A 16,439-nucleotide genomic window follows, 5' to 3' on the forward strand; every position below is an offset into this window, starting at 1 on the left:
ATAATGCAGGGTAAAGCAGAAAGGACTGTGGCCAAATCATGTCTACTGGATGTGACAGTACTGTTATAATCATACTCACAGAAGATGTGGTTGCCTACAGAAGACGAGATGTTGACAACATCAAGCCAGTCAACAGCTCTTCAACCTCATCAAAGAAATATCTTTATACAGTGGAAGGCAGTGAACACAGAAGCCCATAACTGTTGAAAGTGCAGAGAGAAAGTGCCTGTGAAGTGTCCAGCCACAGATTTGTAGTTCTATATCATACCCCTTCCCCAAGGTTCAGGGGATATTATGAAAGTGTCAGAGAAAAAGATTGTAGGACTCATAGATTAGGGCGGACTTTAGCAAAACAGTATCTTCTGAACATGGTAGCACCGATACACTCATGAAATAAAAGCACTATGGTTGACTGAACATGATACACAAGATTAATGCAGGCAGCTTTCTACATGGAGTGGAAAGGGATGAATGAGCAGCAACCCCTAACTGAGAAGCTATGGAGAGTTTCTGACTTCTGTGAAAGGGACAATCAGTTTCCTCTAAAGGTGTAACCTCAAGTACATCAACAATGTTCCAGTAGTTGGACCCACACCTAGAAATTTATGGACAACATAAATTGGAGTACATGAATTATTAAATAAAAAAAGATTAGGACATGATATTGGGGGCTAAGAAAGTGCTGGCAGTTCTTAGAAGAGTTGTTGGATAGAGGAAGAGTTGGTGAATAGGATCAAAATATATTCTCTGAAATACTCAAAAATTGGTAAAAATAATTTTTAGAAAAAGAAATATGAGATTTTTTGGATTGCAACTATAATTAATTTCTCTAGTTGAGAAGAAACATGTTTCTGATAACAAAGCTATTTATCTTTAAGAAATGATATAAAGTTGGGAGAAAATATAGGACAAGTTTGAGGGAGAATATGCATAAACATTAACAAAATATATTATTTATGTGTATAAAAATCTCAAAAACTAAATAGAATTTCTCCCTTTAAAGCTATAACAAGAAGATTAACTTTAAAAAGTAGATCCATACATTTGCTTCCTCCAGTAAACACATATCATCATCAAAGATAGATACTAGCTTAGGGTGAAATTGTAGGAAAAGGTGTTTTTAAGCAGATAGAAATAAGATGCACATAGACATCACTGCTTTAATATGACAAATTAGACTCCCCCAAATAAGTAAAAGATAAAATCAATTCATGCTTATTAAAGGAATAATTCATCAAGAGGACACTTTGATCATAAATGTAGCCAGTTTCATAAAATAAATGTGACTATATATAACATCACAGATTAACTATACCACAGTAAAAGTAGGTAACTTTAGCATATCCCCCACACAAAGAGAAAGGCATTACTGGAAAAAATACATGCAGAAACACTGGAGACAAATGATACTATAGAGCAAAGAAAATCAATAGCCATTTGCAGAATGCTCAAATACTGCAGAATAAATATTCTTTTCAGGAACCTATGAATCTTTCTCTAAAATATATCATGTGTTAGGATATAAATCAAATTTTAGCAAATGTAGGATAATTGAAATAATTTTATGCTCCAGTGAATACATCTAGAAATTCACAATAGGTGAAATGACATAAAATTTATGAACTCATGGCAATTCAACAATGCCATGATGATGACCAAGTCGTTGTAGATATCAAAAAGAAAGATATTTAAACGAAATAAAAATGTAAGCACAAAATATGAAAACCTATGAGATTTAATAGCAACACTTCTAAGAGTGCAGTTTATAACCATGAATATACTAACAAACCAGATAGCACTCAGATAAATAACTTAATTATGCTTCTTGGGGCTTTGAGAAAGAAAGAAAAAGTCAAACCTCAAAGAAGTAGATGAAGAGTCTAAGGAGATGACTCAGTGGGTAAAAGCCTAGCTATCCAAGCCTGACAACCTGAGTTTTAGTTTTTGGCCTACAAAAATTAAGTCAGATGAGGTGGCACACATCTGTAAGAGCAACAATCCTACAGAAAGATGGGAGGCAGAGACAAAAGCATCACCTGGAATTTCACAGGCTAGGCAGGGATGTGCTGTTTAGCTTTGTTTTGTTGTTGCTGCTGGTTTTTGTCACTTCAACACAAGCTGGAGTCATATGAGAAGAGCAAACTACAGCAGAGAAAAGGCCTCTGTCAGTTTGACTCATAGCCAAGTGTGGGGGAATTTTCCTGAGTACTGCTATGATGTAGGAGGCTCCAGTCCACAGTGGGTGTGGGCACTCCAGAGCAGATAGTTGAGGGATGTATAAGTAGCATTCCTCTATGGCCCTCACATCAGTTTCTGCATTCAGGTCCATGTCCTGAGTTCCTATCCTGAATTTTCTTCATGATGGAGGGTAAAGGCTAGGCCAGATATCCATTCCAGGAAATGCCACAAAGGTTCTAACTCCAGATACCTGGATTCCAGTGCAAAACCCTAAACCTGAACAGAGAAGACAATATGCCTCTTCCTGAACTCAGCACCCTATTTAAAATTCTCTAAGAAAAGCAATTTAGCTAAAGCACAAGACAAAGACTCAAAATTGGCAACTATAAATATGTTTCAGGATATTAAAGAGGATATGACAAATGTCTGAATGGGGACTGTGAGAATATAAGCAATTGAGTTAAATCATGAAAACAATTAAAGATATGAAAATAGAATTTAACAAAGAAATAGAATTGCTAAGAAAATTATAAGGTAAATAAATATTGAAAAATTCAGGAAACCAAAAACTCAGAAAAAAGATTCACTAATATTCAATTAATTGGAAGAGAAAATTCAAAGACTAGAAGAGAAGGTAGAAGAAATGAATCAAACACTTAAAGAAAATGTTAAATGTATAACTATCTAGGCACAAACACCCATGAAATCTGGGACATTATGAAAAGTCAAAATCTACAAATAATAGTTGTATAGGAAGAAGAAGAAACCCAGGTCAAAGGTGCAGAAGATATTTTTAACAAAATTATAGAAGAAAAGTTCCTCAATCTAAAGAAAGGAATGTGTATCAATGTATAGGAAGCATACAGAACACCAAAGGCAGGATCAGAAAAGCAAATCCCCATGACACATTGTAACCTAAATATTAAATGTGTAGAAAAAAGACAGATTATCAAAAGCTGTAAGGGAAAAAGACCAAGTCACATATAAAACAGACCCATTCGAATAACATCTGGCTTTTCAGTGGAGATTTTGAAAACCAAAGGACATGGACTAATGCTCTACAAGTTCTCAAAGACCACAGATACCAGTCCAGACTATTATACCTAAAAAAACCATCATCAATCTCATTATCTTCCAACCTCCAGGGCATAGGCCTTTCCAGTTTGTCCACCAGACTGCATGCATGACAAGCTCATTGAGAAGGTAAGGCCAGGTCAGTGTCTACAGGTGCTCCAAACCTAGGTCCTTTCTGGAACTCAGAGAATTGCTCAGCTTTTGCCACCTGATTTCCACAAGCAGGGGATGTTCTTTCTGCAAATCAGGCTGACCACTCGGCTCTCTCAAACCCTAGGTGATGTCTTGAGGAATTACTGTAGCCTCCATCTCCCCTGCCTCTTAGACTGGTTCTAAATTGAGTCTGCCAATTAGAGACTGGTTCTAAATTGTCTTTCACAAGAATACCCCTTTGGCATGCATAAAAATTAAACCTCAAAATTTTAGGTCTTATGAACCTCAGACCTTGTTGTCCACCCAGATCTGGCCCCAAACTCAATTAGACAATAGCCACACTAGAAAGTGTATATTTTACTTCCAAATTCTCACCAACATTAGATAAAACAACACAAGATCGGAAGTATTCCCTACTTGAAAGTCTCTTTTCTAGCTTCACTCCCATCCTTGACTTTATTCTGACATTTCTGCACTGCAGGTTTTATTAACTCAAACTTCTAAACCTAATTCCCTCAACTACCTCTCAAATACTAATCTGGTTGATACAGCCCGTCCCTATCAAAAGCAGAGCATATTAAGTTATGTTAACAAATTTTCTGTACTGATTAATCTGAGATGCTGCCTCTGGGTGGGATTTGGCCTTCCTACTCCAGACTCAGTGTCCTCTAAAACCCTGTCCTGAGTCTGGCTTGTCCCTGAAAGCAAATGTATCAAATCTTCCTTCATCCTAGAGTCTGACTAGTAACATTCCTTAGGGAATTCCTTTTCTGCAACTCTGAGTGAAACATTACTCTGTGATCCTAACATCTCTATTAGTTTCTTATAGACTCATCTTCCTTGAGGCGAAATCATAAAATTTCTTCCCATTATTAATTTCATTATTGTACCAGTTTAGGCCATAGGTACCATCTACTCTGCTATTCATACAAACCTTCCTAACTAAAGTTTCTTTTTAAAGAAAAGGATGCAATCATCCCCATTTGATCTGAAAAATGGTGGCTCCCCAGGAACTAGAACCCTAATGGACAATGAACCTACCACATATTCACCTTAAGCAGTAAATAACTATACACTTTGCTGCCATCTTGACTAGGGGACCACAGCACATGCTTAATTAACTATGTAACTTAACCATCTTGTCTAATGATATCATAAAGAAGATAAGTGCTATCTTGGTTAATGTCACCACATGGCAGAAGTTAAAATTGCTATACCTGTAAAGAATCATGATCTACTGCATCTTCTGGAGAATCAGTGCACCCTATTTATATCAGAGGAGGAGGAAGGAGACATCAGTGTTATTTTAATTTTTTGTTTTAATTTTGGTAGTTTTTAGAAGATACACTTACTGATTTCCAAGAAGAACCTTAACGTTTTCTGTGCTGCCTGCCCACAACACTGTCAGTCATACTAACAAAGGGAGCCAACATTTTGGTAGTCACAGATCCGAACCGAGACTAAAGGATAAATTGCCAAGGGTTAGACAAGTGGTTGTTGGCGAAGAGCTGCTACAGTAAGCTCTGCTGGGTTTCCAAGCCCGTTAGTTCTAACTGTTATCTCCAGGAATATTTTCCTCTTACTGAGGTAACATGTTTCCCCTCCCCAATACTCTATTGTTCCACATGTGTGTGCTTTTGTTTTTGCCCAATTTAATAACAAGCTTGCCTTTAAGTTTACCATTTACAATGATGGTTTATAAAAATAAAAATCTAACAAAAATGTTCAAAATTTATAGACATTTAGTAAGCAGTAGAGGAAGTAGTTCTTTGAGGCTTTGTAGGCGTTCATGACTGTGCATGGACTGAGGCTTCTCCAAAGATACAGTGACTGGGAAGTTACCCATGCTTCTTTACTCAAATCTTCATTTCTGTTCCTATCAGTTATCCTAAATAAACTTGTTAGTTAAAAAGATAAAAATTAATACTGTTATGTGTAGGGAATAATTAAATACTTTTCTGAGATGTGATTTCAAATCATTACTTTGAGGAGGCATTATTTTAGTTTTATATATATGGAATTTGTTATTCTGAAAAAAATTAAGAAATCAGCAAGCATTGGTAATACATTTGTAAAACATCTAATTTTATAACCCAAGAGTCATGTGAACTCAGATAATTTTTATAACTTCTCTGTTCCTCCTCCATTTTCTTCTCCAGAGAGAAGAAACAGTCATCCCAACTTTGTTATGTCTTAGGGCAGATTAAAAAAAGAAATGGATGGGATAACCTGGTACAGCACCTTGCATCAAAGGAATGCTAACTATAAAGAACAATAGAGACAAATGTTTTTCTAGAAAACAAAAGAAGATTTTAAATTAGAAAGTTTGAAGTAAAACAGTTGAACACAGTGTCAGCAGTAAATAGATCTTTTCGTCACTATTTTCTGAACAATAAAGTGTAACTACTTAATAGTATTGCTTTGTATTTGGCATCATAAGTAATGTCAAGCTGACTTACGCCATATATACAAGGTGGCATATTTATTTTATGTGACCACAATGTCATGTTATACCTAGTTTGAAAACTTGAGCATAAAGTTTATCTAGAGTTGCTAGTTGGCTTGGAATCAGTTCATTTTGGATTCAGGGGGATGACAGGATTAACATGAATTGTGAGAAATGTATTTCACCTGGTGTGGAGTTCCATCTAGGAAACCCAGGACCAATATCCTCATCAACAGAAATGAGCGGTTGCAGGTAAGCCCATTCCATTACTCACTGCCACCAGAAAGACCATAATAAGGAAAGGCATATGCTGTGCACAATTTCTTGATGACACTTGGCGATGTAGTGTTCATATACCTCCTGAACTGTGAAGTGTGGATGTGCTGATTAGGTTTATCCTTACTTTCAACCTGTTGATCGTAATGAACCAGACCACAAGCAAGGATTCTGAAATAGGTGGCGGTAGAGGAGAGAAGTGAGAAAAGATACAAAGGTCTAGAAAGTTGAGACGTAATATCCCAAAAGAACAGGATATGAGCATGTAGCTCATATGGAGCTACAGCATATGAGCATGTAGACATGGCATATTTTATAAATCAAGAGCATTTTTTATGTAGCACTCGAAGACATAGGCCTTCATTCAACATGTACTTATACACAAAAGCTTAGTCTTTATGCAGACTTAGCTATAGGATGAAGATGTGAGACTAAGAAGAGAAAAAAACTTAAACTAGACTATTTGTACTGCTGGATCAAAGTTTTAAGTTGTCTTTGGAAACCACTTTTAGTTTTTAATAATTAATTGGACATTTTGGGAAGCCCATCATGACCAATCATTTTGCTTTTGCAAATGGAACGATAGAATGTAATTAGCTCACCACAAGTCATCCTCTAGCAGTGTTTATTCAAGCAGGGGTTATGTGGTCTGAGTCTACCCACATCCACAAAGTCCAAGACCCTGAAAGCTCATCTTCGATTCCAGGCTATGCTCAAACTTACCCTTCCGTTTATAAACCACACATTCCTCCTTTCACTGTTCATTATTCCACCTTTACTCCTACCTAACATGACTTCTTCATGTGGACATATGTCATGTAGCTAAACTCCAGACTTAAAGGGCTTTCAAGACTATTTATGCTTGACATAGTTTCCACAATGAAACCACTCCTGGAATTTAACTGCTAATCTGTGTCTAATCTGCAGCTGACACACATAACAAGCCTGTGCTCATTCTAGTGCAATACATCCTGTGACCTCAACAGATAGTCATGTCACCTTCATATAAACTGAGGCCATCAGGCAGAACTCCTTCCTATCACGGATTGGAGATAGGCTCATGTTTATATGTTGACAATAAGACTTGAACATCAGTCAAGAGTCTGACCTTAAGGCAGACCTCAAGTACAAGCCAAGGGTTATTTACAGCCTTCTAGCCTGGCAGGACTTCTGGGCAAAGCCACAGACGTTCTTACATATTTCTGATTCTCTCCAACCAGCAGATGAGTCACATAGCTACAGCCACGATGACCTGCTCATATTTCCCTAGGACACAAGTTAATCAGGACTGTGACAGCAGAGTGGAGTCAACAGAGGGAAACACATTTGTCTGTCTCCCAAAGGGAATACGAACAGAGGCATAATAAGTTAACAGAGCTTGTGGTTGAGTCAACTCCTCCTCAACTGACAGATGAGAAGAGCTGTCTTATATAGATTTGACTTTATATGTTTAACTGACTAGGATAGTCAGGCTCAACATAAATTTTTCTCTTATTGTTTGGCTAACCTCCATCTAAAAAGAAATTTTATCAGCTCAACTAGTTGATTTGGCCATGAATATGGAAACATGGATTCAGAGGAACAGAGATAAATGTAGTTGACAAATGTGAGGCTAGTATATGTTGCCAGTGATCATCAATTTAAATTTTTATAAGAAACCCTTTCCTCCCTCTTTGCTAAGGAGCTATTATAAGGATTTTTTCAAATATTGCTCATTGTAGAAGTACTTATTTCCCTAACTTGTGTCAGTATTGCTTAGAATATTTAAAATTTGAACTTAGTCCTGACCAAAAAAACAATTAAGATTTTAAATACCATGATTTCCAAAGAATATAGGCTATACATTCGAAGCAACTATGGCTCTCATTTAGATAATTATCAACTGCTGTTTTATAAATATGTTTAGGAAACAGGTTTTTTTTGGTTGTTTAAGACATTTTACTATTTAAACATTGACTTAGAAACCTTGCCAAGCGAACTAGAAAAACAAGAGAACAAAATTATGCCTCACATAAAAGAAGCAATTGCATCTTGTAACCCTTAGTAATTTAACCACTCATTTCTTTAAACAAAAATGGAGTGTAGGGAGCAGGGGTTAGAAAACTTGTCAATACTAATTATATTTCTTCACATCAACAAACCAGAACACTGGTCATCAAATATATCTGATAATGAGCATTTCTTCACTGTGTCATGAAAGAGAAATTGATAATAGTATTGGAATTTAATAACAAATTACATATGAAGGTCTATTTCAATAATTAAGCAAAAAATCGATTTCTTACAGATGCCTTTTCACTTAAAAATTGCTTCAGGTAAATTCCCTAATACAAAGATCAACAATTTCAGAAGATTAAACAATGTTGCATATATGTGCACCAATATAAGTATAGAGACTGCACGCTCTGCACCGTGACATAGAACATGGAGATGAGCATTACAACATTCAAATAAAGAAAGAGTAAGTCTGCATCTAACATACATACGATCAGACAGGAGGTGGGTGATAAGGAAGAGGAGAAAGAGAGGGAGAGAATGGGGAGCCTTTCCTAATTCCTGTATGAGTTTCATGCTAATATGTAGATTCCCCATGTTTAAGATTTTAGATTACACAGTTTGAATCTTTTGAGTATGTTTATTTGGTCTTCTGGTTAAGACCAAGTGAAGGAGCTACAATGAACATATTTTTTTTTTAGATTTTTATTTATTTATTTATTTATTAAAAATTTCCACCTCTTTCCTTTCCTTTCCACTTCCCCCACTCCCCCTCCCCCTCCCTCTCCAGTCCAAAGAGCAGTCAAGGTTCCCTGCCCTGTGGGAAGTCCAAGGTACTCCCCCCTCCATCCAGGTCTAGGAAGGTGAGCTTCCAAACAGACTAGGCTCCCACAAAGGCAGTCCATGGAGTAGAATCAAAACCCAGTGCCATTGTCCTTGACTTCTCAGTCAGCCCTCATTGTCAGCCACATTCAGAGAGTCCAGTTTGATCACATGCTCCATCAGTCCCAGTCCAGCTGGCCTTGGTGAGCTCCATTTAGATCAGTCCCACAGTCTCAGTGGGTTGATGAACCCCTCGCGGTCCTGACTTCCTTGTTCATGTTCTCCCTCCTTCTGCTCCTCTGTTGGACCTTGGGAGATCAGTCCAGTGCTCCAATGTGGGTCTCTGTCTCTATCTCCATCCATCGCCAGATGAAGGTTCTATGGTGATATGCAGGATATTCATCAGTGTGGCTATAGGATAAGGCCAGTTCAGGCAGCCTCTCCTCTGCTGCCCAAGGGACAAGCTGGGGACAATTCCTTGGATACCTGGGAACCCCTCTAGAGTCAAGTGTCTTGCCAATCCTAAAATGGCTCCTCCATTTAAGATATCTACTTCCCTGATCCCACATCCACCTTTCCTCCATCCCAACCATCCCATTCCCCAAGCTCTCCCCGATCCTCCCCTTCTCCCTTCTCTCTCCTCATCTCCCATTCTCCTCACACCACCCCTACCCCCGTGCTCCCAACTTTTGCCTGGTAATCTTTTCTACTTCCAATATCTAGAAGGATAACTATATGTTTTTCTTTTGGGTTCACCTTCTTATTTAGCATCTCTAGGATCACGAATTATAGGCTCAATGTCCTTTATTTATGGCTAGAATCCACTTATGAGTGAGGACATACCGTATTCATTTTTTGGGTCTGGGTTATCTCACTCAGTAAAGTGTTTTCTATTTCCATCCATTTGCATGCAAAATTCAAGATGTCGTTGTTTTCACCGCTGAGTAAAATTCTAAAGTGCCATACCTTCTTTATCCATTCTTCTATTGAGGGGCACCTAGGTTGTTTTCAGGTTCTGGCTATTACAAATAGTGCTGCTATGAATATAGTTGAACAAATGCTTTTGTAGTATGATAGGACATCTCTTGGGTATATTCCCAAGAGTGGAATTGCTGGGTCCTGAGGGAGATTGACTCCCAGTTTCCTGAGAAACCGCCACACTGATTTCCACAGTGGTTGCTGAAGTTTGTATTCCCACCAACAATGGATGAGTGTTCCCCTCACTCCACATCCTCTCCTGCATAGGCTATCATTGGTGTTTTTTATTTTAGCTATTCTGACAGGTGTAAGATGGTATCTCAAAATTGTTTTGATTTGCATTTCCCTGATCGCTAAGGAGGTTGAGCATGACCTTAAGTGTCTTTTGGCCATTTGAACTTCTTCTGTTGAGATTCTCTGTTCAGATCAGTACCCCATTTTTTAAATGGATTAATTAGAGTTTTAGTGTTTAGTTTCTTGAGTTCTTTGTATATTTTGGAGATCAGACCTTTGTCTGATGCGGAGTTGGTGAAGATTTTCTCCCATTCAGTAGGTTGCCTTTTTGTCTTACTGACAGTGTCCTTTGCACTACAGAAGCTTCTCAGTTTCAGGAGGTCCCATTTATTCATTGATTCTTTTATTGTCTGTGCTACTGGGGTTCTACGTAGGAAGTGGTCTGTTGTGCTCATGTCTTGTAGACTACTTCCCACTTTCTCTTCTATCAGGTTCAGTGTGGTCACATCTATATTGAGGTCTTCAATCTATTTGGACTTGAGCTTTGTGCATGGTGATATATATAGATCTATTTTCCTTCCTGTACATGTTGATATTCAGTTATGACAGCACTATTTGTTAAAGATGCTTTCTTTCTTCCATTGTATAATTTTATCTCCTTTGTCGAAAATCAGGTATTCATAGGTTTGTGGGTTAGTATCCAGGTCTTTGAATCGATTCCATTGGTCAACATCTCTGTTTTTACGCCAATACCAAGCTGTTTTCATTACTATAGCTCTGTAATAGAGTTTGAAGTCAGGGATGGTAATGCCTCCGGAAGTATTTTTATTGTAAAGGATTGTTTTGGCTATCCTGGGTTTTTTGTTTTTCCATATAAAGTTGATTATTGTTCTCTCAAAACCTGTGAAGAATTTTGTTGGGATTTTGATGGAGATTGCATTGAATCTATAGATTGCTTTTGGTAGAATTGCCATTTTTAGTATATTGATCCTCCCAATCCAAGAGCAAGAGATATCCTTCTATTTTCTGGTATCCTCTTCAATTTCTTTCTTCAAACACTTAAAGTTCTTGTCAAATAAATCTTTCACTTCCTTGGTTAGAGTTACCCAAAGGTACTTTTATGCTATTTGTGGCTATCGTGAAAGGTGATGTTTCTCTGATTTCCCTCTCTGTTTCTTTATCCTTTGTGTATAGGCGGGATACTGATTTTTTTGAGTTGATCTTGTACCCTGCCACATCACTGAAGGTGTTTATCAGTTGTAGGAGTTCTTTGGTAGAGTTTTTGGGGTCGCTAATGTACACTATCATATCATCTGCAAATAATGAAAGTTTAACTTCTTCTTTTCCAATTCGAATCTCCTCGATCTTCTTATGTTGTCTTATTGCTATTGCTAGAAGTTCAAGCACTATGTTGAAGAGATATGGTGAGAGTGGAGAGCCTTGTCTTGTTCCTGATTTTAGTGGAATGGCTTTGAGTTTCTCTCCATTCAATTTGATGTTAGTTGTCGGCTTGCTGTATATAGCTTTTATAATATTTAGGTATGAGCCCTGTATCCCTAATCTCTCCAGGACCTTTATTATAAAGGGGTGTTGAATTTCGTCAAATGCTTTTTCAGAATCTAATGACATAATCATATGGTTTTTATCTTTCAGTTTATTTATATGATGGATTACATTGATAGATTTGCGAATGTTGAACCAGCTCTGCATCTCTGGGATGAAGCTTACTTGATCATAAGGTATAATTTCTTTGATGTGTTCTTGGATTCGGATTGCCAGTATTTCATTGAGAATTTTTGTGTTAATGTTCATGAGTAAGATTGGCCTGTAATTCTCTTTCTTGGTTGAGTCTTTGTGTGGTTTTGGTATCAGGATAACTGTAGCTTCATAAAAGGAGTTTGGCAATGACTCTTCTGTTTCTATTTTGTGAAATACGTTAAAGAGTATAGGTATTATCTCTTCTTGGAAGTTCTGAAAGAATTCTGCTTTGAAATAATCTTGTCTTGGACTTTTTTGATAGGGAGGTTTTTGATGACAGCTTTTAATTCTTCTTGTAATTCTTCTCCTTCTTCTCCCCATATTATTCTTAGGTTTGGTCTTTTTATTGTGTCCCAGATTGCAAGGATGTTTTGTGTTAAGAATTTGTTGGGCCCTGCCCCACAGTCACCCTTTTGTCTCCTGTGTCCTTGGAATACCAGCTGTCCCTATTTCAGTGCTGAGGAGTTCTATCCAGAGGTGAGTGTGTGCTAGCCGGGGCAGACTGTCCCAGTAGAAAGTACAGCCCCCCCCCCAGTTTCTGCGGCAGGATCTTTGGTGTTCTGCTGAAATCTTCCCTGCCCCCACTGTTGCCCTTTTGTCTCCTGTGTCCTTGGAATACCAGTTCTTCCTATTTCAGTGCTGAGTTCTATCCAGAGTGCTAAGGAGTTCTACACAGAGTGCTGAGGAGTTCTACCCAGAGTGCTGAGGAGTTCTGTTCAGAGAGTGCTGAGGAGTCCCATCTAGAGAAGAAGAGATGGGCAGGCGCCAATGCAAGAATTCCTCCAACAATCTGAAAGGCAACATGACATCACCAAAATCCAGGTATCATGAAACTAGAAGAATTGAACACCCTACTCCAGAAGAAATAGAAGAAATCCACCTTAAGCGGAACTTTTTGAAAATAATAGAGGAACTTAAACAGGAGGTGAAAACCAGCCGTAAAGTAATGGAGGAGAAGTATAGCAAAAAGATTGAAGAAATGAGTAAAGAAATGGAAGAAACATATAACAAAAAGTTTGACAAAATGAGTAAATCCATATGAAACCCTGGGAAACCAAGAAAAAACAATCAAACAGGTAATGGAAACAGTTCAAGATTTGAAAACTGAAATGGAGGCAATGAAGAAAACACAAACCAAGTGCCAGCTGGCTATGGAAAATCTAGATAAATGAACAGAGGCTTCAGAAACAAGCATAACCAATAGAATACAAGAGATAGAAGAATGACTCTCAGACTCTGAAGACACCATAGAGAAAATAAACGTTCTGACCAAAGAAAACATCAAATCCAACAAATTCTCATCACAAAACATTCAGGAAATATGGGACACAATAAAAAAAACCAAATCTAAGAATAATAGGGATAGAAGAAGGAGAAGAATTGCAGATCAAAGGTCCAGAAAATATATTAAACAAAATTATAGAAGAAAACTTCCCCAACCTAAAGAGCGATATCCCTATGAAGGTTCAAGAAGCATACAGAACACCGAATAGACTGCATCAAAAAAATAAAAAAACATTCCCTTGCCATGTAATAATCAAAACACAAAACATTCAAATTAAAGAAAGAATATTAAGAGCTGCAAAGGCAAAAGGTCAAGTCACTTATAAAGGTAAACCTATCAGACTTACTCCGGACTACTCTATGGAAACCATGAAAGCCAGAAGGTCCTGGATAGAGGTACTGCAGAAACTAAGAGACTATGGATGCAAGCCAAGACTACTATACCCAGCCAAGCTATCATTCACTATCAACAGAGAAAACAAAATATTTCAGGATAAAAAAATTTAAACAATAGTAGCCACAAATCCAGCCTTACAGAAAGTATTAGAAGGAAAATCACAACCCAAGGAATCCAACATTGCCAATACTGCCTACAATAACTCAGCCATCTAGCAACCCTTCACAAACAAAACTCAAAGAAGGGAAACAAACACACTCTACTACCCCCACCAAAAAAAAAAAAAGAAAATAGCCGGAGTAAACAACCACTGGTCATTATTATCACTTAATATAAATGGACTCAATTCACTTATAAAAAGGCACAGACTTAGAAATTGGATACGAAAACAGGATCCAACATTCTGCTGTTTACAAAAAACACACCTCAACCACAAAGACAGACACCTACTCAGAGTAAAGGGTTGGGAAAAGGTTTTCAAAGCAAACGGTCCTAAGAAACAAGTCGGTGTGGCCATTCTAATATCTAACAAAATTGACTTCAAACTAAAATCAATCAGAAGAGATGGAGATGGACATTTTATACTCATAACAGGAAAAATTCATCAGGAGGAAGTCTCAATGCTAAATATCTATGCCCCTAATATAAAGGCACCCACATATGTAAAAGAAACATTTCTAGAACTCTAAGCAGTCATCAAACCACACACACTAACAGTAGGAAACTTCAACACACCTCTCTCACCAATGGACAGGTCAATCAGACAGAAACCTAACAGAGAAATAAGAGAATTATTGGAGGTATTGAATCAAATGGACATAACAGACATCTATAGAACATTCCACCCAAATAGGAAAGAATATACCTTCTTCTCCACAGCTCATGGAACCTTTGCGAAAATTGACCACATACTCGGTAACAAAGCAAACTTGCACAGATACAAAAAAATATTAGTAACCACCTGTGTCTTGTCAGATCTCCATGGATTAAAGTTAGAATTCAACAACAATGCTATGCTCAGGAAGCAAACAAACTCATGGAAGCTGAACACTCAACTACTGAATCACCCCTGGTTCAAGGAAGAAATAAAGAAAGAAATTAAAGTCTTCCTTGAATTCAATGAAAATAAAGACACAACATACTCAAACCTATGGGACACTATGGAAGCAGTGCTAAGAGGAAAGTTCATAGCAATAGGTGCCCAAATAAAGAAAACGGAGAAAGCACACATTGGAGACCTTACAGCACACCTGAAAGCTCTAGAAAAAAAAAGACGCAGATTCACCCAGGAAGAGCAGAAGACTGGAAATAATCAAACTGAGGGCTGAAATCAACAAAATAGAAACACAGAAAACAATCCAAAGAATCAATGAATCAAAAAGCTGGTTCTTGGAGAAAATCAGCAAGATCGGCAAACCCCTATCCAAACTAATCAAACGGCACAGAGAGAACATGCAAATTAATAAGATCAGAAATGAAAAGGGGGACATAACCACAGACACAGAGGAAATTCAAGAATCATTAGCGCTTACTACAAAAGCCTGTATGCCACAAAATTGGAAAATGTAAAAGAAATGAACAATTTTTTAGATAAGTACCATATACCAAAGTTGAACCAAGACCAGATGAACAATCTAAATAGACCTGTTAGTTGCGAAGAATTAGAAGCTGTTATCAAAAATCTCCCTACCAAAAAAAGCCCAGGACCAGATGGTTTCAATGAAGAATTCTACCAGAACTTCTAGGAAGAGCTAATACCTATATTCCTTAATATATTTCACAATATAGAAAAAGAAGAGTCATTGCCAAACTCCTTTTATGAAGCTACAGTTACCCTGATACCAAAACCACACAAAGACACAACCAAGAAAGAGAATTACAGACCAATCTCACTCATGAGCATTGACGCAAAAATTCTCAATAAAATACTGGCAAATCGAATCCAAGAACACATTAGAAAAATTATCCATTATGATCAAGTAGGCTTCTTCCCAGAAATGCAGGGCTGGTTCAACATATGCAAATCTATCAATGTAATCCATCATATAAATAAATTGAAAGAAAAAACCATATGATCATTTCATTGGATGCTGAAAAAGCATTTGACAAAATTCAACATCCCTTTATGATAAAGGTGTTGGAGCGACTGGGGATACAAGGATCATACGTAAATATAATAAAAGCTATTTACAGCAAGCCGACAGCTAACATCAAACTGAATGGAGAGAACCTCAAAGCCATTCCACTAAAATCAGGAACACGACAATGCTGTCCACTCTCTCCATACATCTTCAATATAGAGCTTGAAGTTCTAGCCCTCCTATACACAAAGGATAAAGAAGCAGAGAGGGAAATCAGAGAAACATCACCTTTCACGATAGCCACAAATAGCATAAAATATCTTGGGGTTTCTCTAACCAAGGAAGTGAAAGTCCTATTTGACAAGAACTTTAAGTCTTTGAAGAAAGAAATTGAGGAGCATACCAGAAAATGGAAAGATCTCCCTTGCTCTTGGATTGGGAGGATCAAAATAGTAAAAATTGCAATTTTACCAAAAGCAATCTATAGATTCAATGCAATCCCCATCAAAATCCCAACAAAATTCTTCACAGACCTTGAGAGAACATTAATCAAGTTTATATGGCAAATCAAAAAAAACCCAGGATAGCCAAAACAATCTTATAGAATAAAGGAACTTCTGGAGGCATTACCATCCCTGACTTCAAACTCTATTAGAGAGCTATAGTATTGAAAACAGTTTGGTATTGGCATAAGAACAGAGAAGTCGACCTATGGAATCGAATAGAAGACCCGGGTATTAACCCACAAACCCATGAACACCTG

This window comes from Myodes glareolus, chromosome 3 (genome assembly GCF_982192425.1).
Source record: "Myodes glareolus chromosome 3, mMyoGla1.1, whole genome shotgun sequence".
Classification (NCBI taxonomy): Eukaryota; Metazoa; Chordata; class Mammalia; order Rodentia; family Cricetidae; genus Myodes; species Myodes glareolus.